This window comes from Diabrotica undecimpunctata, chromosome 7 (assembly GCF_040954645.1).
Source record: "Diabrotica undecimpunctata isolate CICGRU chromosome 7, icDiaUnde3, whole genome shotgun sequence".
NCBI classification, from domain to species: Eukaryota; Metazoa; Arthropoda; class Insecta; order Coleoptera; family Chrysomelidae; genus Diabrotica; species Diabrotica undecimpunctata.
Window position 1 is genome coordinate 153,784,797 of NC_092809.1, and position 20,030 is coordinate 153,804,826.

Sequence of the window (20,030 nt, forward strand, 5' to 3'; positions counted from 1 at the left end):
AAATGTATTCGAAAAAAGAGGTTTAGAAAGGTAGAAATCGTTGTGTATTTGATTTTTGTTTTTCAATTATAACAAAAAAGTTAAAACATTTCAAATTTTGATTGTGCATCGTACAATTGCAAAGTGTTATTCGTTTTTGCGTTTTTATTATTATAGTGTATCCGTTATAGCTACTACAACAGTCAATGTTTTAAAACTACGAAGAATAAAAGCAGAAACAAAGGGTACAAATACCCACATCTAGAAGCAACAATAACCGATAAGTTTGTCTAGACGGTAGAACTTTTATTTAATTTATATTTCAAAGTTGAGAACTAACAATAAGCCAAACGTGTTTCATAAGCGGTTTCTCGAACACAAAGATTCAATAAACACTTCTCTCAATAGAAATCGCTGAAGATATACGGAAGTAACAATAAACTCAATGAAATTGTTTATTGGTAATTGCCTGGCATACTGAAATAAAAGTGGCACATGTCGGGTAATGATTTATAGATATTGATAGTGTCTCTTTATAACGCAATTTAGGTAAAATTTAAGCTATAATCTTTTCGCAATCCAGACAGAAGTAATAAATTAAAATTTTAAGGAAATTTATAGCACTGGAGGCTCAAATAAAATATGTATTTTAATAGAGTCTGCCGTTAAAAATGTGGCGAATTCAAGACTTTTACCTGTACCCACCGTTATAGAAGACATATAAAAATAGCTAACTATGGTTAACAATAGGAGATTCTTATTTTATTCCCTTAAGAATCTCGAGGGGGCTTGCCTTTATAAAAATTCTTGGGTGTTTCGTAAAAATTACTTATTAGAATGAAAAAACTGGGTTATAATTGTAAAAATACCTGTAATACTTGATGGTATCAGTATTGAACAAGTAATGGAAATAAAATACCTGGAAATTACACTGTCTAGCTATGGAGACCTGGACAAAGAAGTGAGAGATCAAGTACAAATAGCAAATAGACTGGCAGGATGCCTTAATAACACTATATGGCGAAATAGACACATTAACACTGAGATGAAGTCAAGAATTTATAAAGCCAGTGTAAGACAAATAATGACATATGCCTCAGAAAGAAGTCCCGATACAGTCACAACGCAAAGGGCCATGGGCCGTTTTTTTAAGTGACTTAAGAACTTTTGATATAAAACTTTTGCTTGGGCGGTAATAATTTGAATCATATCTGATCCATACTTTTAATATATTAGATTTAAATGATGTTTGATTTTAATACTGTCCCTGTTCAAACGTTCTATGTGGTCCTTTGGGAACTATACTATGATATACGGATCACCTACAAAGGGATGAACGAATAGTACACAGTCAACTGGTTAGGTATTCCACGAGTATACTAAATCGTATTTAAATTACAGTCCCTGCTTAATTTATTAGATTGACCATAAAAATTTCTGTTATTTTTTTCAATCGCAATGAAAGTATGTTCACTTGGATAATAAGGTGTTGAATGAGTTGTATAACTATTGGGTACATACAGTAAAACCTCCCTTAACCGAAACCTTTTTAACCGAAACATCGTTTAACCGAAACGGCTGACAGTTTCAATAATTTCGTCAATAAAAAGTAAATGTGTGTCGCAAAACGTAAACAATTCCGTTAATTTCACTCACCAGTTGATGTCTATGTGTGTTGGGAAATCACAAAAACCAAGAGCTCTAAAAGATATTTCCGAAAAGGCATTTTAAGGTATAGAAGCCAAAAAAGTTCATGGATGTCGACCACTTTATTTTTAGAATGGTTTGAAAATGAATTCGTCTCAAGTATAAAATCCTTTTTAAAATCAAAAAACCTTCTCATCAAAGCATTGTTGCTTGTTGACAATGCGCCCTCACCCTCAAAATCTACAAAATGGTGACAATTGTCAGATTTTTGCCACCGAATATCACAAGCTTAATCCAGCCGTTAGACCAGGGAGTCATAGAGACATTATAGAGAAGCATTCTTAAGACATCTGTTATTACAGGAGACGAATTAATCCAAAAGTGTTCCCGAAATTCTCAAATATTTAACAATAAAACATTTTTATTGGTGAGCTGAGTCGTGGGCCAAGATCAAATCTTCAACTTTGGAAAAATGCTGGAACTTTTTGATAAGATTTTGATTGACGATCCTGAAGAAGAAAATGGTAAGAAAACGACAGAAGAAATTAAACCTTTCATTAAAAATTTGCCGGGACATGACGAAATTAACTAAGAAGAGATACGTGACTGGTTAGCAGCTGATGACTCAGAACGTGAATTCATCGACCAGGACATCATTGATATGGTTCTTTATCAAGACAACCTGAGCATATCAGATGACGAAGATGACGACCCAAGAGGCAACAGGCAGCACAAGACCGTCGACGAGATTTTCAATGCTTTAGAGGAAATAATTTTATACAGTAGGCCTAATTAGTTAGGGACACGACTAGATTCTTAATTTTTGTTGTCATTACATAAAGTTTTGTCCTTTTCAGATTGCTTTACGTTTCGTCGATCAATCGAATGAGGCAAACTCATGACGTTCTGCAAATTAACGATGGAGGGAGAGAGAAACATCGTTGTCAAACGAAAAAAAAAATAACAGATTTCTTTAAAAAAGCATGTTAAACTTGTTCATTTTCCTTAATTTTATTACTTTATTTTGGATTTACTTATTAGAAAACATTACGAAATCAACTCATAGTATTTTTTAATACCAATACTTTGATCAAGAATATTATAAAAAACAATGTTATTTTTAACCGAAATTCTTGTTATCCGAAACGGCCTCCCCCCCAATTATTTCGGTTAACGGAGGTTTTACTGTAGTTACATAGAAAATGGTATAAATTTTTCTTGAAATTGTCAAAAATTTACAGATGACAGTAGAATGTGCTCAAACTGTGGAGTAACTAATTGTTTTACATTTTGAGTTTTTTTACTTAAAACATGGATTTGTGGTCAGTTTATTTAAAATTTGCACTACTAAGTATTGACATTATTACATAATAGTGTTACTTTTGATTTGGTTAACTCTTTAACATAAAACAAGACGATTAACCTTGAATTGGAAATTTTAGATGGGTAAATCTGACTCTGTTGATCTAAAGAAAGCATATGACTCAATACCTAGAGTCAAATTATGGGAAATCCGACAAACACTAATAAAAGCAGTTAAAGCACTATACAAAGAAAACAAAGTAGCTATTAAATGTGGAAATAAAGCCTACAATCCATTTAAGGATTGCCTAGGATAAATTAAGGATAAATTAAGCTTACGTCCCCTACTCTGTTTAAAATATTCTTGGAAAAGACACTCAAACCATGGAGGAGAAAGTGCGAAGGAATGGGCATACCAGTAAGAGACGAATACCTATACACCTTAAGTTTTGCCGACGATCAAGTAGTCATCGCACAAGATGAAGAAGATCTCAGCTTTATGCTCAGAAAACTAGAAGAGGAATATAAAAACAACGGAATGGAAATAAACTTAGAGAAAACCGAATACCTAACAACAGAAAACAAGGATATGAGAAACCTAGAGATAGACGAGGGAAGACAAATAAATGGAACAGATAAATTCAAGTATTTAGGAACCATAATATCGAACCAGGGAACAACAGAAGAAGATATAAACAACAGACTGAGACAAACAAGAAACTGTATAAGACAACTAAACTCAGTGTTGTGGGATAAGAACATTACGATAAAGACAAAAAAGAGAATATATAATACCCTGACAAGAAGTATCCTGACATATGGGTCCGAAAACTGGACAATAAACAAGAGAAATAGAGGTAGAATAAGAGCAGTAGAAATGGAGTTTCTGAGGAGAAGCTGTAGACTTACAAAAAGAGACAGAATTGAAAACGCAGAGATTAAGCGGAGAATGGGAGTGCAATCAGACATAATCGACTATATAGAGGAGAAGAGACTATCCTGGTACGGCCACGTCAGAAGAGCGGACAGAGGACGCTGGATAAACAAAATCACAGAATGGAGCCCGATTGGAAGAAGAAAGAGAGGAAGACACCGAAGGTCATTCAGAGATGAAATCGACGAGGCTATGGAGAAAAGAACCCTGCAAGATGGAGACTGGAATGACAGGGAAAATTGGAGAAAACGGTTGAGTGAAGGAAGACAGTGAAAACTGTGGAAATCCTTAGTAGTAGTAGCAAATCTAACTGCTCTATTAGAGAATACAGCACTTAGTCAGCGAGATAGCACGTAAATGTGGTGTATACAAGTTGTCAGTGAGAAGATTGAGTCAAAATGTCTTGAGGTCGAAGAGAAGAGACCTGTAAAGGGAGGGCCGGTGTGACAAAAAAACGTTCAGTCACCCCAGGGGTCAACGAATTTTAAAAATTTAGCGGTAACACACAGAAGGGCCACCCATAGAGATTTAAGAAATACGTTGGAAGAAGCGAGATGCTAAGTATCGGTGGCCACCGTACGCCGAAATTTGTATGGGATAGACTTATTAGATGGTTGCAGACCTGTTAAGAAGCCAAAACTAACATCACAAATGCTCAAAAAACGCTTAGCTTGGATCAAGATCCATAAAGACTGGATTATTGATGATTGGCGTAATGTATATTATTACAAATCATTTTATTTTCGCACTTTATAATTGTTATTCACATTCACAGATTTGCTTCAGCGATGAAGCCGCATTTCAAATTATGGATGACAAGGCCCAGTTTGTCAGAAGACGTCCAGGGCAAAAATATGAAAAGGGCTGTGTAATTAATACAATTAAACATCCCACCTCAGTACTGATATGGTCGGTGATTAGTGGCAAAGGTATGGGACGTTTGTATGTCGTAGAAGGAACCATGCGACAAGACCAATATAGAAGGGTTTAGCAGATAACATTGGTTCCACAAGTGAACGAATGGTTTGGTAACAGTCATAAGATATTGATGCAGCATGGAGCACCTTGCCATACGGCTAAAAGTATTACAAATTTGTTGTTGGAACAAGAAATTTCGCCCTTACCATGGCCCAGCAACTCACCAGACATGAACCCCAATGAAAATGTCTAAGAGTACCTCAAAAGAGTTATCTAAGAAAATAATTACCAGCAAGGTTCAGTTGATAGAAAGAATCATTTTCCATTGGAATCACACCGAAATTTTAAAAATAATCGCAGGAAAATGCATAAACAGCATGCCTAGGAGAGTGGCTACACTACTTATATGCAAAAAGGTTATTACTATCATGTCTGTTATGTTTCTTACTTATAGCTAACATAGTTATAATTGTAATTGATTATAAAACACAGAAAACTAGAATTTGCTCTATATTTCTATCTATCTACACAGCCCTTGCTGTCCAATTTTGAATATAGGCCTCCTCTTCCTTCTTCCACGTCTCTCTATTGTAGGCAGTTTTGACCATCGCATTTGTGGCCTTCCTCTTTTTCGTTTGTAAATATATGGTCTCCAGTGTATAATTATCTTATTCCATCTGTCGTCTTTCTGTCTTATGGTATGTCCAGCGAACTTCCACTTAAGTTTTGCTATCTGCGTTAATATATCGGTCACTTTTGTTTTGTTGCGGATCCAAGTATTTCTTTTCTTGTCTGATAGCCTGATGTTCAGCATTTGCCTTTGCATAGCTCTTTGGGTCTTTGCTATTTTTTCCGTGTTTTCCTTTGTGAACGTCCAAGTTTGAGAACCGTAGGTGAGAACAGGAAGTATACATTGGTTGAAGACTCTTGTTTTTAAATATTGGGGGTATTTTCTATTTTTTAGTATATAGGAAAGTTTTCCGAAGGATACCCAAGCCGACCGTATCCTTCTCTTTATTTCTCCGGTCTGATTTTCTTTATTTAATTTAATTAGTTGTCCCAAATATACATATTCTTTTACTTGTTCTATAGTTGTTTGTGCAATTGTAATTATTAGTTCTTCTGGTTGGTTGGTCATAATTTTCGTTTGATTATAATTCATTTCTAGAATTTGCTAAGTGAGACTAATGAATTGAACAGGGGCTGTATAATCTGACTGAATTCTATTTTTCAGATCTAAAAATTTATTATAAGACACACCGGAGAGTGCAAAATGACTAATAATGCCAGAACAAAATTTCGTTTACGAATTGCATAAAAAATGTCTTTAAAAACCAGTATGCAAATTGGTAGTTGTCGCATTAGAACAAAACAATGGCAAGTTTTAAAATTCTCCCAACGATCAAAGTGTCCATGTCCGTCTGCATTCCTATCGCATTTCGTGCTATGCACTCAGCGGACTGACGTAATTTAAATGTTACTCGTATGTAGTAGTACATCCAGTGAGTGGCAACGATAAGAATTTATTTCAATATTAACAAAAGAATCTTAACTACTTAAATTGGGATCTTTGTCGTACCCACTATGTGGGTAATTGTAAAACATTTTTTAATGACGTTTAGAAATGACGCATGTGGTGATTAATTCCGCTCATTTTTAATAATTTTCGATATTTATTCTCTATTTTTTGTGGATAATCAGCCGGCGGAGAAATCGAAACATACTTGATTTTATGACCTGATCATCGTTTTATTACGTATTTTTTGTATAACGCATCTTTATAAAGTATTTTTATGTATGAGAGAGTAATAAAACAATAAATTATGTATGCAAATCCCTAAACTGTTGATACGGGTGACTCAATGAAAAACAGATATTTGTCAACAAGTTTACAGAAGTATATAGGAAAACAATTTTAAATTGAGTATGACCACCAGGTATAAAGGTTGGAACAGAATAGAATACAATAGTTGTGAGGGTTACTAATCCCTAAATAAGGTTGCCAGTGTCGGAGTGATGGAGGTTAACAGGTACTAATGAATTTGCAAGAAATGTAAGATGTTTATTTTATTGGTTATATATAGCCAATAAAAGTTTAATAAGTACCTACCTATTTGCAAAATAAAGTTTAATTCTTTAGATAAAATAAAACGTTTTATTTTATCTATTTGCAAAATAAAGTTTAATTCTTTGCCTATTTGCAAAATAAAGTTTAATTCTTTAGATAAAATAAAACGTTTTATTTTATCTGAAATGAGTGCATTCCACGAAGTAAGGGTTTCAACAATCAAACATTTAATTCTTTAATTCCAGGAATCTACGATAGTAATTGACTAGATAATTACCTTCTAAACTTATTCCACAGAAAATGTGATAGTGGGTTTTTCCATTTTGTAGGAAGGTCCAAGTGGCGTATTCAAAATTCTTAACAGTTCACTAAAAGTAGGTACTTCAGTTGCAAGGTGCAATTTATTGTGTATACTAGTGTTATGGAAAATTTGGAAGTGCCGTGTAAACGCCGAAAAATTGGTCCTCTAACAGTTAATGAAAAAACATTAATATTTAATTGTTTATGTGAAAGTGTTGATGAGACCGTTGAGTTAGTTAGCAGTACACTTGGTGTTGGGAAATCTACGATTTACAGAGTTATTAAAGAAGAGAAATGTGGTAGTTTTCAAATGCCACGTAATGCTCCAGGGAAACCAAAATTTCAAATAGAATATCATTTTAAAGAAGGACTTCGACGGAAAGTGCATGAATTCTTCTTTAGACAAGAATTTCCAACATTGGATAAAGTTCTTGTCTCAGTTCGAGATGATAAAGATTACCCAGAAATGAGTCGAAGTACGTTATGGAAACTTTTAAAAGAAATAGGCTTCCGCTGGAAAAAGAATCCCAGAAAGTCTATTTTATTAGAAAGAAGCGATATTATCATATGGAGAAGACATTTTCTAAGAACCATAAAGGAAATGAGAAACCAAAAAAGAAAAATATTTTATCTTGATGAAACATGGATCAACGAGGGTCATACACCAAATAAATTTTGGCAGGATGAAACTGTTACAAGTCAAAGGCACGCTTTTGTAAATAACTTATCTACTGGTTTAAACCCACCATCAGGAAAGGGACGCAGGCTGATAATAGTACACATTGGCAGTTCAGACGGTTTTGTTGAAGGTGGTTTATTAACTTTTGAATCAACTCGTAACGGTGACTACCATGAAGACATGAACGCTGATGTCTTTCAAGAATGGTTCGAACTAATGATAGATCTTCTTCCTAAGAACTGTGTAATAGTAATGGATAATGCAAGTTATCACTCCAGACTTATAGAAGGACTGCCCACAACCAAGTGGTTAAAAAAAGACTTGCAGAATTGGCTGAGTTCAAAAAATATTACGTACCATCCTGGATCTATAAGAAAGGAACTTTATTCGTTGTGTGCCCTTCATAAAGAAAAATTTAAAAAATACGAAATTGATGAAATTGCCAAAAATCGTGGAATGACAGTACTTAGATCCCCACCAAATCATTGTGAATTAAACCCGATTGAACTGGTATGGGCACAGATAAAGGGTGAAGTTTCAAGAAAAAATACCACTTTTAAAATTCATGATGTTAAACAGTTGTTTTTGGAGGCCGTAAATAATGTAAAACCTGAAAACTGGGAAAAGGCAGTAAATCACACTATTAAAGAAGAGGAAAAAATGTGGAAGCTGGACAATATTACTGATAAAATGATCGAGCCAGTTATTATAAATCTTGGTTCTGAAAGTTCATCTTCTGAATCTGATTTGGATTTGTAACAAGTAGCTGTAAGTTTTATATTAATATTTTTATTCATCTATTTAACATACCTTAGAAGGTTTTAAAAACTCTTCTCTTTTGTAATTTTTAAAAATTAAAAAAAATGTGAATTTTTTAAAACCCTTTTTAATGTAGGCCAGTCAGTTCTAATATAGTGTGTGATAAAAGAGGTCACTTTTGTTTACATACACATAACACTTTATAACACTGAAATAATTCATTTATATAATAATAGTCTCCCGTTTTATACCGCTGTCGCGGCTTTGGGAGTATAGCAGGGTAGTCTGCTATATCTAGGGCCTACGGTATACAAGGAAGGTAACATGGCCAGTGCTACGCTTCAACCGTCTATTATTACCCCTGGTTTTACCCAAGGTACTCATTTTTATTCAGGCTGAGTCGACCTGGGGCCTATAGACATTTTTAAAATGTCTAGATGTTCTTGCCGGCGGTGGGATTCGAACCCCGGACCATCGGCTTGCGAGTCAAGCATCCTACCGCTTGCGCTACGCCGGCCCTGTATAAAAAATAATAAAAATAAAAAAAATAATAATTCATTTATTTTTTACAATTATTCAAAGTAATTTTTCAATTAATCTTGAGCACGCCCATGGAGTGGTCGGAGCTACCAGTTAAAATTATGCTAATTACTCTCTCGTTCATAAAAATAAACTATAGTGATGTACCAATTCTGTTTCAAACGCAGTCCATTTTCTATTTCTGTAGAAAATTGAAGTACACAATGTTCGTTCTATTACCTTTACTTAAATTTTCCTAACTTGTTATTCATGCTAAACTTCTTCGATAAATCTTCCATCTGTTGAACTGTTTTTTATAAAATTAATTTCTGTTTATAATTTTATTATAGCAAAAAATGTTACAAAAGACCGAAGACAAAGATATAAAATATTTTACGACAGTAACGACCAAATCATAGCATGATTTAAAATTAAATTGAAAAGAATAGCCAAAATAGGGAGGAATGATGAATAAATATGATATCGCATTATAAACACGAGCACGCCGCCCGTATTGTAAAACTTGCTGTTAGCAAATTACAAATTCAAGCTAAGAATTGCTGACGAGCTTTCTTTGTTCACGAGAGCTAAACAAAGAAAAAACCCGAATTTATATGAAAAGGAAGGATAACGAGGGATCTGTATGAAAAATGTAACCAAAAAAGTTTGTCATACAGAGAACTAACATATTTTAGCACAAGCACAAAATCAAGTATTGGAATTATCTTTTTATCTATTTGGTGTGATTTTACCTCGACACAATATCCCGAAAATCCTCGAATTCTTCAAAATAGTAGCAGTCCATGTTCTGAGACAGCTCCTTTAGGAATGTTTCTCATTCGGTTTATTTGCGAATTCTTGTTCAAAAATGTGCCTTCAAACAACTCTCAAGAGTGCCGAGCGAAATTTTTGGACAAAAATTGTTTAAACAAATTTCAAAAATCACCTTTTTTGCTCCGAAAAACAGTTTTTTAGGTTTTTTTGTGTCATTTTAAACAAAAAAGTCATTTTTTTTCCAAAGTTCACAGCTTTCGAGTTATAAGCTTTTTCGAGGCTTGAAAACTCATATCTCATTTATTATTTTTGAAGTTGTCAAATGCCTAAATTGAAGTTCAAACATTCAGTTTCAAGATTCTGAAGAGCAATCGAGCTTATTTCAATTCAGATCAGATTCAGCTGTTTTCCGGAGTAAAAAAAAAAAAGAATTTTGGAGTTTGTTTGTTTTAAAAAACTGTTCAAACAATTTCTGCCTAAAAATTTCGCCCAGCACCCTTCAGATTTGTTTAAAGGGAACATTAAACAAGAATCCGCAAAGAAATCAAATCAGAAACATTTTTTCTACGGGATAAATCTCACAACATGGACTATAGCATCTTTTATTTATCCCGATCCATTACCTCTAATTTGATAAGAAAAACCAGGAAACTAATACAAGGGTTGGCTTTTTAGTTCTGTTTACTTATAGCCATAAAGACAAAAAATATATAGGCTTAAGGTACTTTATTGCTTTTCAAAATATGTTCCACCAAGATTGATACACTTTTGCATAGGTACGTTCAATCCTGTTGGTAAAACAGTTATTCCAGTTTTCAGTTGACAGCTGCAAAATCGCTGTTTTAAAGGCATCGATTGCTTCTGGCGACTGAAATCGTTGCCCACGCATTGAATTCTTGATCTTTGGGAACGTAAAGAAGTCGTTGGGACTTAGGTCGGGGTTATAGGGTGGATGGTTTAACAATTAGATATTTTGAAACACCAAAAACTCTATTGTCTTTTTGACAGTGTGAGCACTTGCATTGTCCTGTAGGATGATTTGCCGTTGTGTGTTGCTTTGTCGGAGTTTCGCGATAACTTCTGGTAAACAAACAGTTATATACCAATTACAAGTAACCGTTCTTAGATCTTCCAAAGACCAGATTTTGATACAAAACTTGCGACCATTTTCTTTGACATACTCCGAGAACGGATCACTTTTGTTGGTTTTTCCTCACCGTGAAATATATACACAGCGAATTGGCGTTTATTTTCCGGTTCGTAGGAGTAAATCCAAGATTCATCACCACTAACAATACTATAAAGTTTTTTGAGCTTCCGCTGTTGAACCGTTCCAATGTTTTTCGACACCAATTGACGCGAACCGCTTTTTGCTCTCCTGTAAGCAAATGAGGTATCCAACAAGAAACCAATTTAACACCCAGTTGTTCATGTAGGATATTTTAGATCGAGGTCTTTGAAATGCCCAAAGATGCCTCTATCTCCCAGTATGTGACAGGGCGGTCATCTTTCATTAGCTGACGAATCGCTGATCAATGCTTTGCTATGTGACTGCTGTTTTTAGTCAGGACCTGGCCTTGAAATCGTCGCTGAGACTGGAGCCACCAGCGGGAAATAATTGACCAACTCTCCAAAAATTGTAAAAAATTATTGCTCGAAAATGTTCTCGACTAAGATCAATTTTTCGAACGACTTGCTAATTTAAAAAATTCACTGTATCTACACGGCTTGTTCTATCGCAATCAAACTCTCGATTTATGTCAACAAAATATTGAGGTTACATTTGTGTAGAAAGGTTTTATTGGTGGCGCTTTCTAAGCGGCTACATGCAAAACTAAAAAGACTGTACTGACAGAAAGGTCGGAGAGTAAGCAAAATGGAATTTTAGGTCGTACTGTTTGGTTGTTTCTTCGTACAAAGGTGGACAAGTCTATGTTAAAAACCAGAAAATTTGAGGAAAAAGCAGCTACAAATAAGTGAAGTGAAAAAAAAATGTACAGTATAACACCCATAACTGAAACCGTTATGTCAACCAACTTGAAGAATGACAAGAACGGTCGCTAACCACGTTGCCAAACCTATATTATTTAAAAGCTGTGCTTTGGTGTGCCCTTAAAATAGTAAAATTTATATACAATGGTTACTTATAATTATTATATATGTAATAGTTACATACAGTGGCGTACCCACGGGGGTTTTGGGGGTTAAACCCCCCCCCCCCCAGGACCCTAGTCCGACACTGTTACTAACACATTTTAAGGACTCAAAATGGAGGTAATATCATAAAAAAAATTTTGGTGACCAATCAGACCCCCCCCGAGGCAAATTCTAGGTGCGCTACTGGTTACATAAGTAGTTGAATTGATGTTTGGGATTTGGCTCTTTACAAAAACTCACTACTATTTCACGATTTACGAGGTGATACGGCAATATGACTGATTACGTATCCAATGTTTTAAATAGTTAACTGTCAAGAATAGCAATTGAGCCCTCTAACCGATTTCTTGACCAAATGACCTTGGTTATCTGTGTCTGTAAAAAAAGGAAAAACTATGCTTATAATTTAAAGTTTGCTTATGAGATTTAGGAAATAGTCTATTGTCAACGAGGAAAGAGACATTTTTAATTGCAGGAACAATGGGCTCACAATATCTAATATTTAGATACTTTTCTTAAGTCGCTTTTATTGGACATATAGAAGGAGTAGCTACCTAGGTATACCTCACAAAAGAAACTCAAAAGAGATATATGATATGAACTTGATTATGGATAACATTAAAATAAGGTTGCTTAGTAAGGATCAGAAAAGCCTAATAATTTTTGTTGAAAACTTTCAAATTATATAGGTATTGATTAAAAAGGTCAAAAAGATCAAAATGATGTACTATATTATATCAAACAAGCATTTATAATACAAATGTATTCCGATAGTTATAAAATAATGTTTTTGTCTGAAAAAATACTTGTATTAAAATAGGTAACGTATCAATTCATTGTAGTTTAATGTCAATTGTAAATGTTTATAAACATCGCGGCTCAATGGTCTAGGGGTATGATTCTCGCTTTGGGTGCGAGAGGTCCCGGGTTCAAATCCCGGTTGAGCCCAACTTTTTTTTGTTTAATATATTTGTAATACGTATTAACAATAAATGTATAATATAAATTAATAATGTTTAATGACTAATAGAAGAAAATAGTTATGTCTAACTTTGTGTATTTATTTTCCTTATCTCTAACCATTCTTTTCTTCTTGATTATTTTTCTCGATCATGATAATTTGAATTGAATGTTATATAAACGTTGGTATTTTCAATCGATACCGAATCGTCGATAGCCGAACGTCCTTATATAGACATATATACTGCGCGGCATAAGTTAGGAATATTGCTAATATAATGGTAATGGTAAATTTAATTCTGTTACAATTATTTGTGGGTAAACAATTAAAAATTATTATAGTTTTTAAAAAGCATGAAAATTTGAGACCTTACAAAGAGAATCAGACCAAAAAAAAACATTCACAAAAGAACTATTGACAGAACTCCTGTATAGCCATTTGAAAATGACTTTTGTGCTCTCAAATGGGATAAACAAATATAATTGTTTAAAAACTACTGGATAGATTGTGCCCATTTTTCGCAAATGTAGTAAATACATAAAAACTCATATAATGATATATGTTTTAAATGTTTTTATGGTTTATTTTAATAATTATAAACAATTGAAAACATGCTTACTTTCGGGTATAATTTGCAAAAACTTTTTTGTTTATACATATTTTTTAATTTAGAAAAATCTCATTTTAAATAGTCGTCTGTTGAACGTTTTTATCTAGAATGCGTAGTTTTTTTTACAATATTGAAATAAATGAAAAAAGTCACTTGTTTTTGCTGAAATGGCAAATGCAGTAAAAGTTTCGATAACCACAAGATAACCCTTTCCATCGACATCCCCCAGATATTCCAGTCAAAAAATAGCGCCTAGTAATTTTCCGGCTTCGTTTCATGGGATAATAAACTATAAATAACTTATAAATTTAATTTAATAATTATTTATTTCTAATTTTAGATGGATGCATTATTCAAATAATGCATCCGTCTAAAATTAGTCACTGTAGCGGTATCGGGTGTATGCATTCCTCGTCAAGACCAGGAATTACTTTCAAATTTTGCTTGTGGGCAGAGAGAGCAGACAGAGAAAAGTATTTGAAGGGAAAAATATGGATGAACACTGGGAATCGACTACGTGAATTTTAAATGTAGTTAACAGGTCGAGTTTACTTCTCTAATCTGAAGATAATTTCCGGTAATTTTGCTACTGTCAAGTGGGCGTGCCGATTGTAAGATTTTTAAAGTCATTCCCAGTTTTGACATCCTGTACATAGCATGTGAGTCCATTGGAAAAATTCCTTGTCCTTTGACATAGACTTCTATGAGACCAAGATAATTGACCTCAATCTAAAATGATGTAACATAGAATGAGCTCAGATATGAATTTTTTCAAGTAAAAAGGAACTATGGAAACTGGACTGATTCATCATTAATGGAAATTGGACTGAATTGAATCATTGCCTTTATTTAATTGTATTAGAGAGAGAGGGAGAGAGAGAAAAAGAAGGATACAGAGATATACAGAGAGAGACAGAGAGAGAAGACAATATGGATTGGAAATAAACAGAGAATAGTTCAAAATGTATGATTATGGTACGCAGAAAAGAAAAATAAATACTCAGAAAGGGAAAATCCATAGAGAAGTCCATAATTTAAAGAGAAAAAGATGATAATTTTGAGAAGGTATATTAGTTCACGTTTGTTGTTAATCTTGTTATGGTAAACTGGTCATGATGTAGAAGAAATACGTTCTACAATACCAAAAGGTAATAAAAAATATGTAAAACCAAGTAATCAGACATTTCTATATGAAATAAAGACTTCTAATTACACGTATCAGACAAAGGTGCTTAATAAAACCGGAGAGTCCTCCTCTATCTGGTGTGTAAATGAATATGTTTGGCAAGTAGGTATAAACGATAGAGAGGAAAAGAAGAAACACATATATGGGTATTATTAGATAGAAAAAAAAACCGCAACTTCTGCCAAATAATAATATAGCTATGGCATTTATGGATAGTCACTAACTGCAGAAGAAAAAGAAACTTGTGAAGTGCTTTATTGAATATAAAAAACAATAAAACAAATTAAATTAAACGATTTATATGTATATAAATGTAATAATCCAAATCCTACTATCGGCATTAATATTGCTCTTTGCGGGAATAGAATATGTTGCAAAAATTGCACAATCTTGAAATCAATTAACTTACTCTAACAGTTTTTTCTTAAACGACACCACGCGATCGCTGCCATAAATCAAGTAACTAAGTAACAAGCTCATGACTTGCTTTGAATTAGAATTAGCTTTTACATATTTTCTTAATTGATTTTAAACACGACATACCAATAAGAAAATACGTTGTGTAATAGAGTGAGACTAATTTTTTAAAATATAGATAATCAGTTTACGAACTACAATGCACATCTAAAGTCTATCCTTCTCTTAATTATTTTTCGTTGCCTGAACTATGACACCTGTATATTATTTTGTTGTTTTATTGACGTAAATTTAAATCACACTTAAAAAGACGAACTGGCGCCACTTTGTAAACTTATTTTAAATGAGCTCTATATGAAGTAATACCTCATTTGTAAGTTCCTGTTTCGCATAGTAAGTTCGGAAATTTGTCGCGAAGTTTTAAAATGGTGACCATTCAATATTATATGGCGATAATCTTAAAAAACTAATACCTAATGAAATGAAAGACAGCAAAGATTTGATTTCACGTTCAAAGCGTCTATGTATCTGTTGATACGTATTTCGACTTAATAAGTCTCATCAGAACAGTTATTCATAGCCGTTCAGTAACTGTTCTGATGAGACTTATTAAGTCGAAATACGTATCAACAGATACATAGACGCTTTGAACGTGAAATCAAATCTTTGCTGTCTTTTTCATTTTATTCGGATCTACTCTGTATGAGTACAAGAAACAAATTCGTTATTCATTTCTGCTTAGTTGATAGACATGTCGTGGAATGCAAATTTTAGATTCCCCATGTCTCTATTAACATCTTTATCAACGTCTGTTATACCTTGCATTTATAGAAGGTTCAGATTAAAGCAGAAATCTGAATTTGTTTCGAAACTATCTTACCGATAATACCTAATGCTTCTTCTTCTTCTGGTTCCTATCCGTTTCGGATGTTGGAAATCATATTGGCAATCATGACCTTGCTCGCTGCGGCTCGAAACAGCACCTAATGCTTATGATTTGGTATTCTCCAGCTTTTATGAAAAACGTTAGAACAGATCAATTGAATGTACGAATTATCCCTAATAATTTAGGGGCCCTCAGCTTTTACACAAACCACTTAATTTATGCAATTTTCCTACATTTTATCAAAAATCACTTACTTATTTATTGACATCTGTCAAAAACGTTACGTCAACAACATTTTTCTTAAATGACAATTCATGACAAGTGATATATATTTTGAAAGCTCTTGTGTCATTCCGTATGTTAGTAGATTTCAGTATGTTCTTACGCTATTCTGTAGAGTGGTTTAAAAATGGCAACCGAGTAATTTTGAAAATCATCTTTAATATACTCTCATTAAAAGAATATCACTTTCTTATTTCTAGAAACATACACAGTGATATAAGAGCTTTCAAGTAATGTAACATGTCATAACTGTCATTTAAGGAACATGTCGAAGACGTCGTAGAAGACAAATTATTAGTGGTAGTCCATACGTTTCCAAAATGTCGACATGTTAAACATTTTAATTAGGACCATATTTTTCATCTTTTACCGCTACACAATGTGATATCTTATTCTTGTATCTTAGTTTGTAACGATTCAACAAAAACACTTATTAAGTTTTAATTCACGTTTTGTATACAATTTTAATTCACGTATTTTAAATTTCATTTGATTCAGAAAGCAGTAACTTTTATGCGGCCCTGTATACGGCTTTTTCTGCTTATAAATTTGAAAGTTAGTTTTTTATCATAAACATTTGAATTCCGAAAGAGAAGGTCTACTCTAGGTGTTTATTTGTACAAGATTTAATTATAGCAGTCGTGTCATCAATAAATCGTTTTCTCTGTAAGAATTGCGTCTTGAACGTAGAATGGGATAATATTTATATTAAAAAATGCCGATGTGGTTTGAAATCCAGGTTTGTGATCCAGTGAAAATCATGATATTGCGGGAAAGGATGCGTTTTGTTTTACCGGCAAAAATCATACATATTATGTAAGTATTGAGATTCATTACCGGGTAGGCTTCCAAACAAGCCGATACTCGTCATTCTTCCTTCAGTACCAAGGGCTTTGAGCCGTTAGAGCCAAAACGTTTCAAATCAGTCCATTAAAAGTTACGTAAAACTTTCTGTCTCCGTTCACTCACCAAAATATGGGAGTAAGTGGGTTTTTTTTTTGGTTTTTGGTTGCTTAGAAACCTACCACGGTTTAGTTATTATTGGGAAACAGCCCTTATTAAAGGCTCAGCAAGTCTACTTATAGTAGAAATACGTTAAGTCAAACAAAGAAATTCACAGTAAGTTTTTATCTTTTTTTATAATAAGGGTGATTTATGCAAGGGAAAAACACCTGTTATGATTGATATTTTTCTTCAACATTTCATTTACTTAGTTTCAGTGCAGTTACAGTGTTTTTAAATGGGGTGTATCCGTTTAATTTTCTTTACATGTTTTATCAGCATTTTTTTATATGCACTAAATTTTGTAGATTCTAAAAACCTAAAAGCTACATATCATGATATAATAATGGTCCAGGTAAATTTTAAAGTTTATTTTTTTAATAACATTTAATATTAAGATCATTTTTAAATATGTTTACCAGGGCATCGAGAGAAATTTATATTAAAGCTTCTATAACGATGTAAGAAGGTATTAATTTGTAATGGACATTTCTGTTGTAAGATCTAAATTAATATTTGAAGTTAAACCTATAGTTTGATTAATAATAAATATGGCTTGTACGTAACAATTTTGTATTCTTTAATTTCTCAATTTTTGGCAAAGTTTTTATAACTCTATTTCTTTATATTGTTTATTACATATTTCTGGTATCGCTCTAGTAGCTATTATCTCCTAATTTTTTTTCTTTTAATTTTTTCTTTTGTTTGTGTGTTAGTAAGAATGATCCCAAGAACCAATCTCACATCTCCTCCGATTCTGAGCAACGCGGCCTCGTTCATTATGTGTGTCAAACATTCTCCATCTGTATGTACTATAAGTTTTACTAGAATGTACACTTAATCTCCCCCTTCCTAATTTTAACTTTTTAGTTACTTGCTTTGCCTATTTATTTTTGTTATGTCGTTAAATCTTTGTGGATATCCATCACCATTTTTTCTCTAGCTTCACTATTCTTGTCAATGCTTTTATAGGATCATCGGTGGTTTCAAGAATGTGATCAGTGTGTATTATTTGTTACGTGCTTTCTTAGTACCCACTTTACAAGACTACTTTAGTTGACAATTTTATCTTGAAGGGTAACATAATCTATGTTAAAATACGATTGAATTAAACGATTTTTAATGAACCCAGTGGATTTCAATTGTACAATTTTAATTATATTCGTTTATTGGCCTGCATATAAAAGTAAAAATGGCGATCTTAAACAAAATCTCATTTGAAATGGAAAAGTTATACAATTGGTGGAATATCAGAACCAAATAAAAATATTAATGACAACTCTCAAGCACTAGTTAATGTGATAACTAATTATCAAGACTCTTATTTTTTTATCCTAACACATGAAATACCATTATATTTTTATTAGCTAAAAAACCACCTTTCCAGCTCCTACCATTCTGACAATGAAACAATGCCGTCCAGGCGTGATAATGTGCATATGAACAGTGGATCGAGGACATAGCACGTATTACTGATTAAAAGTCTATATCCAATTTTGTTCTTATAATATTCAGATACAGAGAAAACCCTTTTGTAAACAAATTTTGTACCTTACGAACACAATAGGGTTAATACCAAAAACAAGAAATCACCGAGGCGACCCAAAGCATTACACGGTTCGTTGTATAATCCGATTAAGGCAAAACGGATCTCATTAATAAAGGAGAGAGCCTGGAAAGTAATTTTCCACTCTAATAATATAACTGTTCCATAACTAACCTATAATATTTCTACACACGAAACAGATTGCATGTTTTTAAAATATCATATTTATCATTTACCGAAATCACCGGAGTATTTAATTTTATTAGTTTTTTCATTTATTTATCGCAATACTGGTACCCATAAGAATCAAGACATTGAAAAACCTAACAGTGACATGATTGGGACTATAATACACACTATTTTCCTAAAAACTTCTTCTTCTTCTTAAAGTGCCTATCCGTTCCGGATGTTGGCGATTATCACGGCTATCTTTACTTTATTTATTGCAGCGCGGAACAGTTCAGTGGTAGTCGTGTTATACCACTTTCGTAAATTTTGAAGCCAGGAAATGCGTCTTCTTCCCGGTCCTCTCTTATCATTTACTTTCCCTTGGAGAATCAGCTGGAGAAGGCCGTAACGTTCTTGATTTCTCATTACATGTCCTAAAAACTAGATCGCGAAAAATGATATAAAGGTGCTTATATGACTGCATACAAATAAAGTGCTATAACATACACAATTCCAGTGTTGCTCGACGATTCCGACAGCCGATGCCGTAAAAGATTCAAAGTTTTTATAGATACTTTCTTGGTGATCCGTAAAAGTGTGAAAAAAAAAAATAAAATGAAAAGAGTTTCATGATGGGCATTAACATAAGAAAATTAAGTATAAAATGTAACTTCTCTTAATTAATAACCACTTGGATGATTTAATATGACTTCCTTGTGCCATATTTAATTACATTAAATACACACGAATACACATTATTTTCTTAAAAACTAGATGACGATGACTGATGAATATACAAAGGTGCTTGATATAACTGCATAAAAATGAAGTGCTACATATTGTTGCAGTTTTGTAACCATATATGAATTTTGATAAAATATTAACAGACATTTTGCTAGTTTAATTCTCTCAATATCTTCTTCTTCTTCTTCTTCG

At 33.1% G+C, this 20,030-nt stretch overlaps 1 protein-coding gene and 1 non-coding gene across 3 annotated transcripts in view; one reads left to right on the forward strand and one right to left on the reverse strand.

The window, feature by feature from the left end:
• The window catches only part of LOC140446048 (uncharacterized), a 423,658-nt gene that overhangs the window by 291,405 nt on the left and 112,223 nt on the right, over positions 1-20,030 (reverse strand). The window lies entirely within an intron of this gene.
• On the forward strand, positions 12,913-12,984 carry TRNAP-UGG (transfer RNA proline (anticodon UGG)). The gene has a single exon. It is a non-coding gene; the product is annotated as a tRNA-Pro (tRNA).